The 19,025-nt window shown below is 47.6% G+C and overlaps 1 protein-coding gene across 5 annotated transcripts in view; it reads left to right on the forward strand.

Moving 5' to 3' along the window:
• Positions 1 to 19,025, forward strand: part of TIAM2 (T cell lymphoma invasion and metastasis 2) — a 237,405-nt gene that overhangs the window by 191,616 nt on the left and 26,764 nt on the right. The gene's annotated exons all lie outside the window — the stretch shown is intronic.

Genomic DNA, 19,025 nt, shown 5'->3' on the forward strand with positions numbered 1-19,025 from the left:
AAATGCATGCCATCTGACATAATTCTTAAAGGATGAACAGAGAGGTAGCATCTTTGAAGCAAACTGGTCCCTGAGAAATGAATTGGGGTCTGATTAGTGAGACAGTTATTTTTTTGCAGAGATTCAGTTCCAGGTAGACAGGCAGTGGTACAATGGAAAGAACTCTTCATTTCATTGTAAGAAACTGGAATTTGTGTTCTGAGCCACCAGGCTTTAACCACTGTGTACCCTGGGGCAAGGTACCCAGCCTTTCTAATAAGCCTGTGTGTCTTCATCTGTAAGTAAAAATAACAGTAGTCCTAAACCTGTGTTGCAGAAAGGATCTTAGATGACTGGAAGCCCAGACATGAGGGATTATTGGGAGAGCAGTCCCCCTCCCCAACCGGTTCATATATTTGCATGTTCTGAATGCTTTTCCATTCTACTCATCTAATGCGAGACAGTCACCAGGCTGCCTCCCGAGTCTTCCTGAAGTTAGTGTCTGTGGTCAGAGCCTGCTGAGCTGTCCCATGAGATAAAAAAGAATGGGAAACCAAGGGCCTTGACCCTTGAGTCCTCTTAGCTCTTTGTCACCTGCATGGAGACAGAACCTGCCCATCTTTAGCTTAATTTTCTTAGGTAGAGTATTTTGAATTGATGACCTTTTCTAAAGGGTTGTTCAAGTGACTGAATAAAAATGGTGTATGTTAGGTTTGCCTTTATCCTTAGCAGGCGTGAGCTGTGAGTGTGAGATGCTTAGAGGGTCTCGTAGACTGTTCGCTCTTTGCAAGAGAAGCATCACTTCAGGGTAGAGGGAGGCGCCGAGGACACAGAGGACTCAGGCTGAGAAGGATCAAAGTTGAGTTGAGTTTCCCATCAGCCCTCAAGCACATCATTCTGCATTTCTAACACCTGCTTCCTTTCAGCAGGCACTTGGTGGCAAGTTGGTGAACTCGTTTGAAATGACTGGGGTTCATTTTCATTGGCTTCTGCAAGGCCGTTTGATCTCTTTGTAGTTTGTTGGATTTTTTTGTGGGGGAATTTCCCATTTTCCTAGCTTCAGGATATTAGCCCCCCACTTTTCTTGGTCTGTCCTTGATCATTCGGGCTGATATGCCCGGGAGATGCTGAGTCTCTGCTGGGAGTGGCTGGAAGGGACATAGCTGACCCTTTGTGGCCACGGATCATTCATACTCTCTGTCCCGCTGGGTTCGATGCCACCCACAGTGTCAAAGGAGAGAAGGCAAGGAAGAAAGGTAACCAGATCTCAGTGCTAGGGCGATGCTTAGGCACAGGGCATCGCCCAGTGATGATGCCCATGAGCTGGGCAGCGTCATGCCCAGAGCGGGCTGCTGTCTGGCCCAGTCTGGGACAGGAGGGCATGTCCAGTGGGCGAAGAAATCTCACTGGTGGTGGCCTCTCCCTTTCCATCCCTGCGGCCATGGGCTGGGGTCCTCAAGGGGTCCGTGTCAGGAACACATCCCTGGACAGAGCCCCTTGGCCAGTGGCAGTCACAGCTGGCTGAGCTGTGGGCCACCTGGAACCAGAGACTCCTTTCGGCTGGGGGATGCCCAACAAGTGCCCAGCGGCCCAAACGCCTTGCTGGGAACCTGGGCTGGGATGGGGGGCCCACCAGATGCTGCAAGCTGGCTGGGGGGTACTTCATGACCCTGGGGCCCTGTGCACACAGGGGAGGTGAGGCGCCACGTGCAGGCAGCAGGGTGTGTGGGGCCCGCAAAGACATGGATCTCAGCTCGGGGAGTCCTGGGGCCACCCCTGCTTTCCTGGTTCCATATATGAGGTGGGGACCCTGAGCCCCAGCGGAGCTGCAGGTGCAGGCTTCCTCCAGCTGCTCCCCCTTGTGCCCTTGCGTTGTTGAGGGCGCTCCTGTGGGCACTCTGACTCAGTTTCCCTCTGGGCCTCCCTTTGCTCCTCTGCTGTCCCCCAGCCTCCCCTTCCTCCCACCTGTCCCCTGCTTTCTCCCTCCCTTCCAGGCTCTCCATTTCATCCTGTTTTTTTTTTTTTTTTTTTTCTGGAAAGAAGTAAAAGGTGTCACGGTGAGGCATCTGCAGTCACACAAGGAGGACGAGAGAGGAGGGGCTGGGGTGGCGGCGGCTGAGTCACCCGTGGGCGGGCCTGCCAGGTGGATGTGGCTCTGGATCCACGGGCTGACGGGGTGATGACACACGCGGCCTCACACTGCAGGGTAATGACTCACAGGAGAGCGACTTGAAGACGCCCCAGGGCCCAGCCACCCAGAGTTGACCCTGACGACAGAGGCCGCAGGGACGGGCGGCCTGGTCTTAGGCTCATGACCGACCAGCCACCCTGGATTCTGTTCCGGGCACCTCCTTCCTTGTCCTGCCCTTTGGAACAGCAGGGCCATGGTTTTGCTCCCGTGTTCTCCACGGTAAGATTGCAGAGGGCTGTGTTGGTCCTTCCGAGGCAGACAGAGTAGCCCGCTGGCCACCCCCACCTCGGGGGGGTGGACAGGGCGCTCGGCCTGCTCCTCGAGGTCTCTCCCTTGAGCCTGGTGCCTGGACGAGTCCAGGAGGGCTGTGACAAGTTCCCTGTGTTTGTGCTGGTTGAGGAGGGGCCATGCGCTTTTGGATACGGTCGTGGGAGAAGTTGTAGCAGTTGTAGCCTCCCTGAAGCTCGCAGCCTCATCCTCCTTGGCGTTTAGCTACTTTTCTCCATCTTTACTTTCTTTCTCGGTCTCCCAGATTGGACAAGGACTTACGGAGACTTGAGTATAGGTTTGGTGTTTGGAGAGAAGGGAGGGAGTCTGAGTTTCTCAGGCCAACCCCTAACCTCCGTAAACAGCGCTGGTAGGCTCCCAGCGGAAGCCTCCTGGACATGGGGTGGCCTCACGCTGAAGTCCCTTTGTTCTCGGACCGGTCATCTCATGCCTGCATCTGTGCAGCTGAGGGGCGGGTCTGTCCGTCTTGGCGGCCCATCCTGGCTCCGGGCGTCTGTAGTCCCTGACACCCATCCCAGTCTTTCTGTCCAAACATGTGACCTAAAGTGGTCTTTTGTTTGACAGTCTTTTCTTCTCATGAAGACAGAAAGCCGCTTAAAAGAAAAAGAAGTTTTAGAAGAATCCACTTAGACTGAATACTGGGGACTTAATGGTCTTGTACACAGTTATTGATGTTATTTAAGGTAATGGTAAGTGAAGGTGGGGGGGTCGTCAGAGACTTTATTCCCATATCCGCTCTAAGCTTTCCCTCTCTTACTTTGTTTAGGAAATTATTTAGAGCAGACCATTGGAGAATCTGCTGAAAGCTATCAATTCAGTTCAGTCACTCAGTTGTGTCCAATCTTTGTGACCCCATGAAGCAGCACACCAGGTCTCCCTGTCCATCACCAACTCCTGGACTTCACTCAAACTCACGTCCATCGAGTCGGTGATGCCATCCAGCCATCTGATCGTCTGTCGTCCCCTTTTCCTCCTGCCCCCAATCCCTCCCAGCATCAGAGTCTTTTCCAATGAGTCAATATAGACACTTAGAAAATTGCGTCTTAGAAAAATGCATATCATACAGATACATATGTAAAAAGTCACCCATGATTCTAGGGAGCTCCTTGATCTTACGACATTTATCTGTGGATTCCCCACTTAGGAACTGATGAACTCTAGGTTCGTGATTCTATTTATTGATATATTTGGGGTTTTCATGGCTGCTTGGGCTCTCCTCTAGTTACAGCAAGAGGAGGCTACTCTTCATTGTGGGGCACGGGCTTCTCACTCCGGTGGCTTCTCTTACTGTGGAGCACCAGGTCTAGGGCGCTCTGGCTCCACTAGCTATGACCCGTGGCCTTAATTGTCCCACAGCAAGTGGAATCTTCCCAGACCAGGGATCGAACCTATGTCTCCTGCATGGCAGACTGGTTCTTTACCACTGAGCTACCAGGGAAGCCCTCGGAGTAACATCTGAATCATCTAGCTTGTCTTGACTTAATACGGTGAACATTACAGAATCAAACATCAAGTACCTACAATAAGACAAGCACTGTGTTTGTGTCGTCAAGTGGCACTTGAAGTTTGTTTTCGTCTTCAAGCCTGATAGGTTGTGTGGGGCTGGCTCTCAGTGCTCTAGTGTTTCAATGTGTTAAGAGACTGAGGAGCATCGGATGAATGACCGCCCCTCCCTGGATTGCACGCATCGCTAGGTTGAGGCGAGGAGACCACGTTGATGGTGGTGGGTGGATGTTGCTAGATGCCCACCAGCTGTAATGTTGTGTGCTGGGTGTCGGAGCATTTCAAAAAGTTTTATTTTCTGTAATTAGTGGGGAAAAAAGTGAAGTTGCGGGGGACAAGCATTTAAATTTTGATTCCAAAGCAGAATTGTGTGAGACTCATTTTTGTAAAATGAATAGCTGTCTGGAGGGGCCAGGAGGCAGTGGTTTGAATGCTCAGTTTTAGGGGGGGCATCAGGCAGCTCGGGTGTGTCTCTTTTGAGAACATCACCCCGGCCACTTCTGCATTAGCAGGGGAGCTGGTCACAACTGCTGCGTTCTCCTTCCTTTTCTTTTGAAGGAATAACAGCCGCAATTATCATCTAATTTTGACTGGCCACTGTTTGGGCACCGGGGATCTTTATCCATCTTATCTTTAATATCTGCCAGGCGTGGGGGTATCATCACACTGATTCTTCATCCCTTTACTGAAATCTCCTTCACAAAGGTGCTCTCAGCTGTTAGCTCTTGCTGAGAGCTCTGAGCTAGGCCTTTACTTGTTCTGTGTGCGTGGAGATGGTTGAATGAACACTCTGATTGTGCCGGGTCAGGGACAGTGTATTTGAGTCTCAGTGCTTTTTCGTGTCTTTCATCACTCATAGCAGATTTCTCACCTTTGGATAAAAGTCCCAGCCCCACGGCGTCACCTCTTTCACTCTAAAGAAAAAAAAAAGGTTCTGAGAAATTGTTTCGAATCATTTGGCGATTTCCCCCGTGCTCTCTTCTTTGATAGGATTTCTTTGCCACATCCTTGGGGCTGGGCGGCTGAAGGCATAGAGGTCAGGGGCTGGGGAGGGACTCTGCCTGGGATCCCTTCACACAAGCAGATATTTGTGTCTTTGGCATCTTCCATCCCAGGTTCCTAACTGCTGAGAGCAAAGATGGGATTATTAATTTTGTAAACCAGTCTCCTGCTTTTCTTGATAATCGCATGAGGAACATGGCAGCAGAAAATGTATGTGTCATATAAGATGTTAACGTCAGAGGAAAGGGAATGAAAGATATACAGAAACTGTCCTTGACAGCTCTTTGGTAAATCTCATGCTTGTTGTTGTTTAGCCTCTAGTTGTTTCTGACTCTTTGCGACCCCGTGGACCTTTGTCCATGGGATTTCCCAGGCAAGTGTATTGGAGTGGGTCACCATTTCCTTCTCCAGAGGATCTTCCCGGCCCAGGGTTTGAACCTGCATCTCCTAAATTGGCAGGTGGGTTCTTTAGTACTGAGCCACCAGGGAAGCCCAAATCTCACATTATTTCAAAGTGAAAATATATTAAATGTCCAAAAAATATATTTGTCACTAATAACGGAGCCAGAAGAAAACCGGAGGTATGTTTTTACAGATGCCCTCGATTCTTTCCGTCTTTTCTCCCTCACGTTCTTTTGTACATCACCACCTTCTTCTCCCTCTTCTTGTTTGTTCAGCCTCCAGTGCCTCCCTCGGTCCCATGACTCACTTTCCTTCACACCCTTGAATCCTTGGCCGTCACCTAAGTTCTCTAGTGTTTGCAGAAGACAGATGTCAGATGAGAAAACTCTTTGAGCAATTGCTTAAGAAGTCCTGGCCTGGCATTGCACTGGCTGGGGGTTTCATGCCAACTGCTTAGAAGCTACCAGTGTTGCATAGCTTGAGGAGTCCTGCTGTCTTCCTCCTCTCAAGCTGTTTTGAGCTGGCTTTGGAGACTAGAATCCATTTCCTTCTCAGTTCAGCAACCATAAGATAAAGGACAGTCAGATGAGAAGCCTGTCCCAACCCCCACATGGCCTGGGGGCTCTGGGCATCCGGGTGGGTCCAGGCATCCTCTGCTCGCCTCTTAGTAGTTTTGCGAGACGCGAGACGTTGAATGTCATGATTTTATAGACGATTTTCCAAGATGGAAAGACTGATGATCAAATCAGTAATCTCAGGTGAGACTTAAAAACAGTTTTCTATGTCTGAGGCTTTTAAAAAAAGTTTTATTATTGAAGGATAGTTGATTTACTGTGCTGTGTGAGTTTCAGGTATACCACAGAGTGAGTGAGTTATACAGAAATGTTTTATATTTACATTGAATAATAGTCACGCCGTCTCTGTCTCTTGCTTTTGCATGAGTGTCTGTCTGTCTGTACGCCCCTTCCCTGTGTCACCTGTTCTCCTCACCCCAGGGAAGCATGGCTTTGGTTACTTTGTATTTACCAGCTTGTATTTTCTAGAAGTTTGATCAGAATTGCTAAACCATTTGTTAACATGGACATCGTCCCAGTTTATGTGTTATTACTTCATTTCTGTTACTTAGGGCTAGATTTTTGAGATGAAAGTGTAGTCGCTCAGTTGTGTCCGACTCTTTGGGATCACATGGACTCTAGCCCAGCAGGCTCCTCTGTCCATGGAATTCTCTAGGCAGTAATACTGAAGTGGATTGCCATGGCCTGCTCCAGGGGATCCTCCTGACCCAGGGTTCCAACCTGGGTCTCCTGCACTGCAGGCAGATACTCTACCATCTGAGCTATAAGGGATTTTAGGCATAGGTTGGTGCTAAAGTCTCAGATAAATGTGTATGAGGTGGGCACTGTTCCATATGAGATGACTATTTTGAGACCCTGTTAATAAGAAGCAATCCAGAGTAATGTAACAGACTGGATGATCACATTGCTAAAACCCAGCAAAAAAAATTTAAACTACAAGTAAGAGGAGAAGGCAATGGCACCCCACTCCAGTACACTTGCCTGGAAAATCCCATGGATGGAGGAGCCTGGTAGGCTGCAGTCCATGGGGTCGCTGAGGGTCGGACACGACTGAGCGACTTCACTTTCACTTTTCACTTCCATGCATTGGAGAAGGAAATGGCAACCCACTCCAGTGTTCTTGCCTGGAGAATCCCAGGGACGGGGGAGCCTGGTGGGCTGCCGTCTATGGGGTCGCACAGAGTCCGACACGACTGAAGCGACTTAGCAGCAGCAGCAAGAGGCCACAGAAGTGTGTACCTGTGTGCACTCAAGACAGATGGTTCTATCATTACTTGTGCCCAATCAAGGTTATCAGGATTTTAACAAATACTTTGATTTTTTTTTTTTACATTTTTATTACTTTTTTCGCCCCAAGTGTACAACTTTTTGGAAACCAAATTCCAAGCGTTATTTTCAGGCAAACATTAGAACTGAAAATCTAGGCCTTTTTATGCAAAAGGGGATGCAGCAGGTTTCAGACAAATTCTAGCACCTGGACCCTCTCTCCGTAAGTCCCTACCCATGTTCATGAGTGAGTGTGGGGTGTCCTGGATGATGAAACCTCGTGGAGTCGCTGTCATTGGAAGTCAGTGTCAGAAGGCACCGGCCTTCGTGCGGGACGGGGGGCATATGGGGAGGGGGCGGGCTGCGCCTCCTGAAGCTGCAGTGGGGCCACCTCGGTTTGCTGTGCATCTGTGTCAGCTCTGATGGACACAGCAAGATTGTCAGTGATGAAGTGGAAATGCCCAGAGAAGGTCTTTAGGATTCATAATTTGCACCAAATTCAGGCAAGAAAGTGGTTCCTTCATTCCCCCAAATCAGCTCACTGCCCCTTTGCCTGTCCCGATCGGAGCAGCCACGGCTCGGTTCCTCCTGGAGAAGGTTACAGCGTTCTGCATGTCTCAGGCTCCTCCCTCCGCTGAGTGTTGCCGTCACTGTCAGTTGGATCTGATCATCCCTGGGGCCAAGGCTATTCCAACCACATGTTTGCAGTTCACATTAGGAGGGTGGGATATATAAGAAAAATAAGGAGATTCCCTATCAGAATTCCATCCCCTGCTGAGCTCATTTGAAGAGCAGAGGTGATCTCTTGCTCTTGCAGGGGGAGACAGGAGGTAGATTTGAGTGCCGGAGACTAGCTCCATCTCCCCGGTCCGTGGGCTTTAGGAAAACCACTTTACCCCGAGTCCTTATATCCTTATTTGCTAAAAATAATAATAATAATAATAATAAGATTATATTTCCATGACAGGTTCATGGAAGTGAAATGACTTTGCGAACTGCCCTCGGCATGCGATAACTTGGCTCTTCGTGTCACTGTGAATTTTATACACAGCATCTCATTGAGACCCCTTTTCTCTGCAGCAGCCCTACTGGATAGATATCATGAGCCCCTTTTACTCTGAGAGAACTGAGATGGGAGAAGTTAGTTGAAGGTCCAGTTAGTGGGGGCCAGCGTTCATACCCAGCTCTGTCATTTTCTAAAGCCTGTTCTTTCTACCACACCCAGTAAGGGGAATGGTGCTGATTAGAGATGAAAGGGGAAAACCAGATAAATTAACAGTGCCTTTAAATACAAGAGATTTAAAAGCAGAGCAACTCTCTTTGTTCAGTTGCAGGTATGACATTAGAAATCCGGACACAACTTTTTAGTTCTTTGGCTTAATTTACAAACATGGTTAAGCAGCGTAGATGTGTTATTTTTGATATTGTTTTTGATTTTGGCTTTTAAACACTATTTCATAGAGTTATAATGAAATTCCCATAGTTGTTAATGTCAGCAAATTTGAAATCTGTTGCAGAAGAGTTCTCAAGTCCCAGAATTCCAAGTACTAGTATCTGATATTTGCATCTGACTAGTAATTAGTTTGATAATTTTTTATCAAATTAAAAAATTTGTGCGGTTTTGTACTAGGGGCAGGCCATATGTGAATATTTTTACCTCCAAAAATTATTTCAGTAGATACAGTTCATGTTTTAAAATCTGCCACTGTATGATAACCTTAACATTAAAATCATACAGTATAAAAAGTAGATACTGGTCTTTAGGAAAACATCTTTAAAAGTATATCGTGAAGGTGTAAGTAAGTACAGAGAGAAGACCACTTATATCTAAACAGAAACCCTCTTCTCTCCCAGGGCTGGTTCGGTGATTTCTTCCTGAATCTTCAGTGCCTTGATAGCTGAGAGTTCCTACCCTGGGTATATCTGCATAAAGCAGAGAGTCTAGTGAGTTATTTTCATCAGTAAAGCCTAGAGAACATTTCTCCAGTAATTTGTAACTTTGCTGATCTGAACATACCTTTTCATGTTGGATTTTTCCATTGGAGCTCACTCCTTGTAGAGTTTATGTAGACCCAAAATAAAACCCATCCTCAAAGGGTTGAAAGAAACAGTTTATTTGTAAATAAACAATAAATGCAATAAATTGCTTCTCCTTTATTTGCTATTTTTCCTGCTGTCTTTCTTTGGTGTTGGGAGAAACATTGCAGGAAAAAACGGTGCTCTTGTCTATCTTGTGGATTCCTACAAAAATATTTCCTGAGATAAAATTATCATATGGCAACAGTAATGATATTTAATAAAAGGACTAGTTGGGACATTGGCGGGGTAACATGAATTAAAAGCAATGAAGTGCATGGAACTTCCCTGGTGGTCCAGTGGTTAAGAACGGTGGTCCCTTCTTCTACTGCAGGGGCCACTGGTTCAATCCCTGGTCAGGGAACTAAGAGTCCACATGGCACACGGTGTGGTTAAAAAAAAAAATTAAAAAAAGAGCAGTGAAGGGCAGATTACAAGATGATGGTATTGGTCCTTGCTCTGTGAAGTCCCCCAGCCCCCCCACTTCCCTACAGATAAGAGGGGTCTGTAAGAGTGTGGAGGCCCAAGAAGGTAGACCAGGCTAACCAGTTAGAGCCAGCTAAGATGTAACACTACGATAGGAAGCTGATCTAAGATGCCTAAGGAATGTCACCAGGGAACTGTAATAGGAGCAACTGAATTGTAGCTTCCTGACCATCTTAGAATGGCTCCTAGGCCTTGGTCTGCAGCTGGGAAGCAGGTATTTCCCAGCTTTTTGTTTTTCTAGGTGAGGCAACCAGGGACCCATGTGGATTCCAACTAGAAATCCACAGAGCTTGGCTGGGGGACAGTCCAGGCTGGGTAGCTGGGCAGAGCTGTCCGCGGCAGTGAGACCCAGCCTGAGCTGTTGAACAGCAGTGTGCAGGGTCCCCTTCCAGATTCAGCTGTGTCATCCTCAGTCTTCTGTTTATAGTAGAGACTCTGCCTGCCCAGGAAACTAGAGGCTAACAAAGATTTGTCAAAGCTCTAGTCTGTCCAGAATTGGATTACAACTGGTGGTGTTATTGACACATTTTCTCTTTAAATACAGCGACAAAGTTAGAAAAATATCTCAGTACGTTCTTGGACTGTGTAGCACTTAAAGACCTTTGCTGCAAAAAATGCTCAGTAATATAGTATCAGTGGCCAGGAATAAAGTTAGAGACACAACTCTTGAATAGAAATGTTGGGTTTGGAAAAATCATCGGTAAGCAAAACCAACTAGAATAATAGTGTTCAATGAAAACGTTAACCACTAGAGGGAGAGTTACTGTAAATATACAAGTTTAAATGAATTTATGTGATTATCAGAACAAAAGTGAGAGAAAATAAAGGGAAGAGAATTAAGAGGGAGCTAAGACCTGAGATAAATACCTCTGGTTGGGAACGTGGGCGAGGGTAGTGTTGATGGATAAGTCATAGGCAAGTGTGTGTGTTCCCAAAAAATGAGTTGAAAGATAGGGGTTGAGAGACTTCTTGAGTTAGACTAACATATTTAGAATGAATGTTAAGTGGTAAAGTCATAGAAAGAAATGAAATATAGGCTTTAATGCCCCAAGTCACAGGAAAAGCAGACTGAATTCTCCCATCCATCAAAAAGCCACACAAAAGAAAGCAAAGATTGTTAAAGAGAATCTGAGTCATTTTTCCAAGCCTGGATCTGAGCCAGGTGAGCACGCAGGTGTTGTTCCCTTGGTTTTTGACACAGTTGAAAGCATATTATACAAGACAGTTTATATCTTATGGGAATTAAGGTGCTATTTGGAGTCTCCAGAAAATTGCCATGTAGAAGTCATTTAAAAAATATACATTTTAGTTTACTCACTAAAAATTTAGAATAAAGTTTGAGAGGATTTTTTTCAAGTTTGAATTCAGACCTAATTTCAGAAGAGGAGTCTTCCTCCTTTGGATTCATCTCTCTATATCAGGGATTGGCAGACTTTTCCCGTCAAGGGCCAGGTAGTAAGTAAGTTAGGCTCTGGCAGCCACTGATCTCTGCATCTCAGTGTATAAGCAGCGATTGACCATAGGCCAATGAAGGAGCAAGGCTGAGTGCTAATAAAATTGTATCCTCAGCGGCAGCGAGCAGGGTGGGTTTGGCCTGAAGGTTTGCTGACCCCTGCATCTGTTTGGTTCAGAGTGAGGTCGTTGCAGTCTCTTTGCAGTCAAGCCCCTGACATATGAATGACTTTCTTTCCAAGAGCATCTTAAATCCAACAGAGTTAGTCTAGGTACCCAACTAACACACTTGGCTATATAATACTGGACTATAATAAATGGCAACCCACTCCAGTAGTCTTGCCTGGAGAATCCCATGGACAGAGGAGCCTGGCAGGCTACAGTTCATAGGGCTGCAGAGTCTGACACGACTGAAGTGAAATAGCATGCAGTCTACTATAATAGGCTTATAATACCTTTCACCCAAATCATGCATAAAAAAACAAACACAAAAAGTAAAGCATTTTTAATCTTACAGGACAGTACCTTGAAAAGTTCAGCAATACAGTACAATGGCTGGTCAACAGGGGCTGGCACCGAGTGAACAGGCAAGAAGAGTTACTGACTGCTGGAGGGAGAGGATGTGGGAGATGGTAGAGCTGAAGGATCGTCAGCAATAGGAGACGGAGGGCCGGCTGCAGTGTCACTCACAGGGGACGCCGATGGCACAGGCTCTGGTTCCTTGGCCGGAAATAGATGCATGTTCGCCTCTTTGAATGTCTTAGCTGGGAGGTTCGTATGTAGGAGACTTTACCATCTTTGCACTCAGAAGTTAAGGAAAATTTCTGGCTTCCATGCATCTTCCTTGATGGACAAGTTTAACTATGTATCAGAAGTAAGCCTTATCTCTCTGGGTGAGAAATGGAAATGAGAGAATGCAGTACTTGGCATATAATCTATTGGATAGGATGAACCGTTTTTTTTTTTTTTTTTTGGTAAATTACTGGGTGGGCCAAAAAGTCTGTTTAGGCTTTCCAAAATTTTTTGGCCAACCCAATACGTAAGCGATATTGAAACACCCAATATTTTATGTGAAAGAAGTGCTTGGTTGTGTCGAAATGCTGCCCTGGCCCTTGAAGCATCCTTGGCTGAGACAGCGTGCATCTTTTTCGTTTCTGAATTCAGATCAAACTCCAGTTTTAAATAAGGAAACCAAGCAGAAGGCAGGCAGCCGGCCTGTTTCACAAAGGCTCTGGATCAGCAGCTCCCTCCCCGAGGGGGTGACTCTGGCCTGGGAGCCCCATAGCCACACGCGGGGCGCTTCCCCACCTCCGGGCGGGGGATCGGACCTGCCTTTCCCGGGGTGTGCCGCCTGAGGACAGGCCCTTACCGCTGGGTACACACGTGCCACGCAGACGCGCTCTGCCTTCTCAAAGGCTGCTCTTCCCGCTGGTCGGCCACTCCCTCTCTCCCTCCGATCTTTGAAGGTGAAGTTCATCTCCTCTGCCCACTTGTTAAAGCGGCTGCCCAGCCTACTGGCCCTCCATAGCCTCCCTGGTTTGGTTTTCTCCTGGCTTCCCTGGTGGCTAAGATGGTAAGGAATCTGCGTACCATGATGGAGATCCAGGTTCAATCCCTGGGTCAGGAAGATCCCTTGGAGAAGGGAACAGCTACCCACTCCAGTGTTCTTGCCCGGAGAATCCCATGGACAGAAGAACCTGGTGGGCTACAGTCCATGGGGTCACAAAAGAGTCAGACACGACTGAGTGACTAACACTTTCAACTTCTGGTTTTCTTCAGGGCCCTCCGCCTCTGTCCAGACGCTGTGGGTGCCACTTTTTGTCATCTGTAGAGTCCTTGTCACCTCTCTCTGCCCTTCCTCTTGTGTGAAGGTCAGGGTTTTCCTCTGTTGTGTTCAGGCTTCATCTCCAGCACCTAGAGCCAAGCGTGGCATGGAGGAGGAGCTCAGTAAAAAGTTAACAAATAAGCCATTTGATTTTTCTGGTCTTCCCTTCAGGGAACTCAGAGGAAGTTTCTCCTCCTACCTTTGTAAAAATAACAGAACTTAGAAAGTTAAACTGCCTGTGCCTGATAGAACTCTTTGGAGGCCCTCTGCATCCCTTGCCCTCTGTTAAGTATTTTCACAACCTTAAAATGACCTCATGGAATCCTCTGAACGACCCTGTGAAACACGACCCCTGATTTACAGGTGTGCAAAACTGCATCAGGGAGGAGTTAATCAGTGCTGGGGATGGCTGTGCCCATGGTGGTCACCCAGGGCCTATGGGTTTAAGGCTCCAGTCTTGGAAGAAGTAACTGTCTCAGAAAGCATTGCCCAGAGCGTATGCTGAGGCCCTTGGTGGGAGCTTCCCACTCAAGTAGGGCTGAGCTCAGGTGACCCTCTCTGAGCCATCATAGCCCCTCACCTTGCTGCCTGCTGTAGGGTGTGTGCCCAGGAGGTGGCAGGGTTGGCCTGGGGGCCACGTCAGGACCCCTTGCACACACTCCAAGTGGGTCTCCTCTGCCCCCCGGTCCCTGACAGCAAGGCCCCCACCTCTGGCTCCTGCCACATCCCATGTGACCTGACTTGGCCGTGGGCCACGGCTGGACTGGCCTTCAGTTCCTGGCACCCTCCCCAGCCCTGAACTTCGCTTAGCGTGGGTAACTTTGTTTCCCTTGAGGTCATCCTGATCTCCACCTTGGCCTTCCCTGACCTTGCTCTGACCAGAGAAGGCCGCCCCATTCTGTTCCCATAGACCCCACGCCGTTGGGTACCAATTGCTCTTGACTGATTCACTCCCAGATTGTCTTCCCAGCTGATCTCTGGGCACCCTGAGTTCAGGGACTGTGTCAGTCTTTCCATCACCGTGTCCTCCTAGAAACGGAACGCTCTTCAGCCCGCGTCTGCCTTACATCACTTTTTTAAAGCATCAGGAAAGGATTCCATTAAAAAATTTCTTTAAAAAATTAAACCACTTTTAGAAAATGAGAAAATATAGATAAGACAGAAATTAAGTTGAAATGCGGTGTTAACCACTGAATTTATGACCTGAGTGTGTGGTTAATCACTCAGTTGTGTCCAACTCTTTGCGACCCCATGGATTGTAGCCCGCCAGGCTCCTCTGTCCATGGGATTCTCCAGGCAAGAGTACTGGAGTGGGTTGCCATTTCCTTCTCCATCATGACCTATATTTTTCCATTAAAAATATCCACACATGGATGTTTATATGTGGTGCTCCGTTGCTCAGTCGTGTCCGATTCTGTGCCCCATGGACTGCAGCCTACAAGGCTCCTCTGTCCGTGAAATTTTCCAGGCAAGAATACTGGAGTGGATTGCCATGTAGTAGATATACATAAAAGTTACTTTATTTTTTTTTTAATTTTATTTTATTTTTAAACTTTACATAATTGTATTAGTTTTGCCAAATATCAAAATGAATCCACCACAGGTATACATGTGTTCCCCATCCTGAACCCTCCTCCCTCCTCCCTAAAAGTTACTTTAAAAAATGCAGACTGACTTCTTCCCTTTCCAGTAAATCATGTCCTCTTTTGGTTTACAGATGCCAGTCCCTCCCATCATTGGTAACTGCTGCATAGATTTCGTTGCATTTTTGCACCATTATTTATTTAGGTTAATTCTTTTACCTTTCAGTATAAATCAACACTCATCTGACATACTTACATTTAATTTTATGTTTTTCCTTTGCATTCTGCCTTTGGAAATAGAACTATCTGGTCTAAAAAATAAAGGTTGTGAGCATTTTCTTATCCTTTTTGTATCATTTTGAGGGAAGTACGAGAAAATCGCAGGTCGTTTCTCTAGAGTTTTTAATCCAAGGATCGTATCACTATAAAGTGAATGTGCTGTGCTCAGTCGCTTCAGTCATGTCTGACTCTTTGGGACCCCTTGGACCCTAGCCCGCCAGGCTCCTCTGTCCATGGGGTTCTCCAGGAAGGAATACTGGAGTGGGTTGCCATGCCCTCCTCCAGGGGATCTTCCTGATCCAGGGATCGGACCCACGTCACGTCTGCTTTGGCAAGCAGGTTCTTTACCATTAATGCCACCTGGGAAACCCCATAAAGTGAATGATTGTCCCCAAATATAAAAATAATCGTCTCACTTGACTCTGCACAGTGCTGAATACACCCCTCTTCTCCCCTTCCTCTCTCGCCCTCTGCTGAGACCCTCCCTAGGCTAGACTGGACTGGACTGCCCTCGCTCCTGCCTGTGGGCCCTGCCAGCCGCCTCTGAGCGTGGAGCAGAGTGTAGCCCTGGAATCCTGAGCTGGCAGAGGTGGGGCGGCACAGGATGTCTGTGGTTGGACCTGCCCGTGGGGGACCCAGCTCACCTGGGGTCCGTCGTCTGACTCTGTCCCTCAGCGTTGCTTCTGGGTTCCCTCTGAGAGCATTTGGGATTAGTGTCAGAGCTTTCTGTAAGTTAGAGACTTCAGTGGATTAAAGCGTGAATTGAAAAGTCCTCTGTACTATTTTTGGATTTTTTTTTTCTACCAAGGGGAGCATTTCTGATTTAACTGATTTGCTGGGCTGGGACAGTTGACTCCCTAGCTGCACTCTGAGATGATTTACTAATGCGACCACCCATGCTCCAGACAGTGAACCGGGACATCTGTTTGAGTGCATTGAGCATGCACCACTCAGCCATGCCTCTCCAGACCTCGACTGTACCCGAGGACCCCTGGTGACTTACCCAGGGCTGACAGCTTTTTGTTTTTTCCAACATTCTTTCCAGGGACTGTAGAAGAACCTCTGGTTCTCCTGCTTAGTGTTCTGGTAGGATGAGACTCTCCCTGGAGGAGGGCATGGCAACCCACTCCAGCATTCTTGCCTGGAGAATCCCACAGACAGAGGAGCCTGGTGGGCTACAGTCTATAGCGTTGCAAAGAGTTGGACACAACTGAAGCGACTTAGCAGGCAGGCAGGATGAGACTCTGTGGGCGTGACTCAGACTAGGATTTAGGTCCACGTCAGTGGCCCAGCATAGAGCTGATCTGTACGGCTGGAGGGAGAGGTGGACGTGGGTGGCAGCTGGGGGTCTGCCACGTTGATCACATTGTGTGTGACCAGTTAACCAGTTAAGCAGCGTGAGGTGTCCTCCCGTTTAGGAGCAGGTTGACTGTGTCTGTTACCGATTCCCCCTGAAGTTAACGTCCTTTTCCTCTGAACCAGGCCTTCAAAAGTGAAGCACACTGCAAGTGTTGTCATTCACCTTGGAGCACTTCCCTGTGAACTATTCCCCAAATTACGTAGCACCTTTAGACCTTTTTTCTTTGGCTGGAAGTGTTTTTGGAGTCTTAAGTCATACAAACAGGTGCCTTTGACAAACGAGTTTGTGGTACCTGAAGCCTCTAAATGAGGACAGGATTGAAACCTGAGCCCAGAAAGGTGGGGTGGAGCTCAGCTGATGGCAAGGCACAGGGTAGTGAAATTTCATGGAGTTCAGTCCTAAAGGAGATCAGTCCTGAACATTCAGTGGAAGAACTGATGTGGAAGCTGAAGCTCCAATACTTTGGCCACCTGATGTGAAGAGCCAACTCATTGGAGAAGACCCTGATGCTGGGAAAGATTGAGGGCAGGAGGAGAAGGGGATGATAGAGGATGAGATGGTTGGATGGCATCACCAACTTGATGGACATGTTTGTGCAAACTCCGGGAGATAGTGAAGGAAAAGGAAGCCTGGTGTGCTGCAGTAGACGGGGTCATAAAACACGACTGACTTAGTGACTGAACAACAAAACGAAACCACAGCCATTGTCCTGGAATAATGTCCTGGAATAACTGCATAATGTGATGTACTTATTCCATCTTAGGTTCCAAAACCCACAGGGAAATGGAGAAGCCTCAGGTAGTAATGTCTTCAAACAAGGGCAAAGCAGACATCAGAGTGGTTATGCTCCGGGGTTGGGGGGGTGGGGGCGGGAGCTGATCTTAACTAATCCAGGCCAGGAGGAGCACTGGTGCGTCGGATGAAAAGCACTGAGCTGGATCAAGGTTAAAAAGGGCACCTCTGGGATTCAAGCTTGTTTGAGAAAGAGGCTTCAGCCCTGCCTTCCTCCAAAGAGAATCTAGGGGCAGGGCACTTCATTACCCTGAGCGATTTTATTGCCACTCCCAAGAAATGGGGCTCCTCAAAAAAAAAAAAACACATCACACAGCTAATCCAGGATAGCAAGTGTCCTTATTCACACACTGAAGACCCAAAACCAAGGATAACTGTTTTAGCTGTCTCCCCTCCCCAATTTTATCAAGGTATAGTTGACAATTAAAAATTATATATATGTAAGGTATACAACTGGATTTGATATGTGATGATTATCACAGCCAAATTAACACACCCGTCACCTCACATAGTTACTCTTTTGTTTTTGTTGCAAACACAGAAGAGTGACTTAATTGAGAGGTCCTGACTGAGGTGTTCCTTATCTGTGTGTATGTCTTAGCACTGTGTCGTGTCCGACTCTTTGTGACCCCATGGACTGTAGCCCACCAGGCTCTTCTGTCCAGGAAATTCTCCAGGCAAGAATATTGGAGTGGGTCGCCACTCACTTTTCTAATTCCTTATTTATATTTGCTGTTTAGTGCTCAGTCGTGTCTGACACTTTGTGACCTCATCGTCTGTCCATGGAATTCTCTAGGCAAGAATACTGGAGGGGGTTGCCATTTCCTTCTCCAGGGGATCTTCCAGACCCAGGGATTGAGCCCCGTTCTTCCACTTTACAGACAGACTCTTTACCATTTCTTTCAAGCAGGGATCAGCTTACTGAAACCTTAAAAACCTGAAAAGAAACTTTTTTGGGGGGTCAATATCACTACCTTTTTAAACAACATAGTTTTAGAGGGAACTTTTCATTAAGTTTTAAAAGTGAATTCATAAACAAAAGATCAGTTTCATGCTCTCTTATAAAAGGCAAGGCCCCTGATGAACCCAAGGTTCTCAGCACTGATCACTGTTGTTCAGTTGCTCAGTCGTGTCTGACTGTTTTGTGACCCCATTGTCTGTAGCCCTCCAGGCTCCTCTGTCCATGGGATTTCCCAGCCAAGACTACTGGAGTGGGCTGCCATTTGCTACTCCACGGCATCCTCCCAACCGAGTCTCCTGCATTGGCAGGCAGATTCTTTACCACTGAGCCACCAGGGAAGGTCTTATTGATCACTCTGAACTGGAGAATACTAGTGAAGTGAAGTGAAAGTCGCTCAGTCGTGTCCAACGTTTGTGACCCCATGGACTCTAGAGTCCATGGCATTCTCCAGGCCAGAATACTGGAGTGGGTAGCCTTTCCCTTCTCCAGGGGATCTTCCCAACCCAGGGATCTAACCCAGGTCTCCCGCATTGCAGGTGGCTTCTTTACAAGCTGAGTCACAAGGGAAGCCCAAGAATACTGGAGTGGGTAGCCTATCCCTTCTCCAGCAGATCTTCCCAACCCAGGAATCAAACCAGGGTCTCCTGCATTGCAGGCAGATTCTTTACCAGCTGAGTTATCAGGGAAGCCCCAGAGAATACTAGAGTGAGTTTCAAAGTCCAGTGTTGTTTTTGTTCTGAACAAGCACACACTGTCCAGCTGCTGAATCCACATGCACACTCAGCCCTGATGTGTGAACATCTGTCCCTACTTTCAAGGCAGAATTCCTAGGGGTGGAGGGGAGTGGGGACCAGCCTACCAGAAATCACAGTTGTGTGCAGATGTGGGGGAGCAGAGGCGACCTCTGGAGGGCTGTGGCTGCATCCTGGGCACGCCTGGGGTGTGTTCGGATTCTCCTGGGGCCAGGAGAGCCCTGACTGCATGGTGGGCAGAGGCTACCGGAGG

Source organism: Bos indicus x Bos taurus, chromosome 9 (assembly GCF_003369695.1).
Source record: "Bos indicus x Bos taurus breed Angus x Brahman F1 hybrid chromosome 9, Bos_hybrid_MaternalHap_v2.0, whole genome shotgun sequence".
Lineage (NCBI taxonomy): Eukaryota > Metazoa > Chordata > Mammalia > Artiodactyla > Bovidae > Bos > Bos indicus x Bos taurus.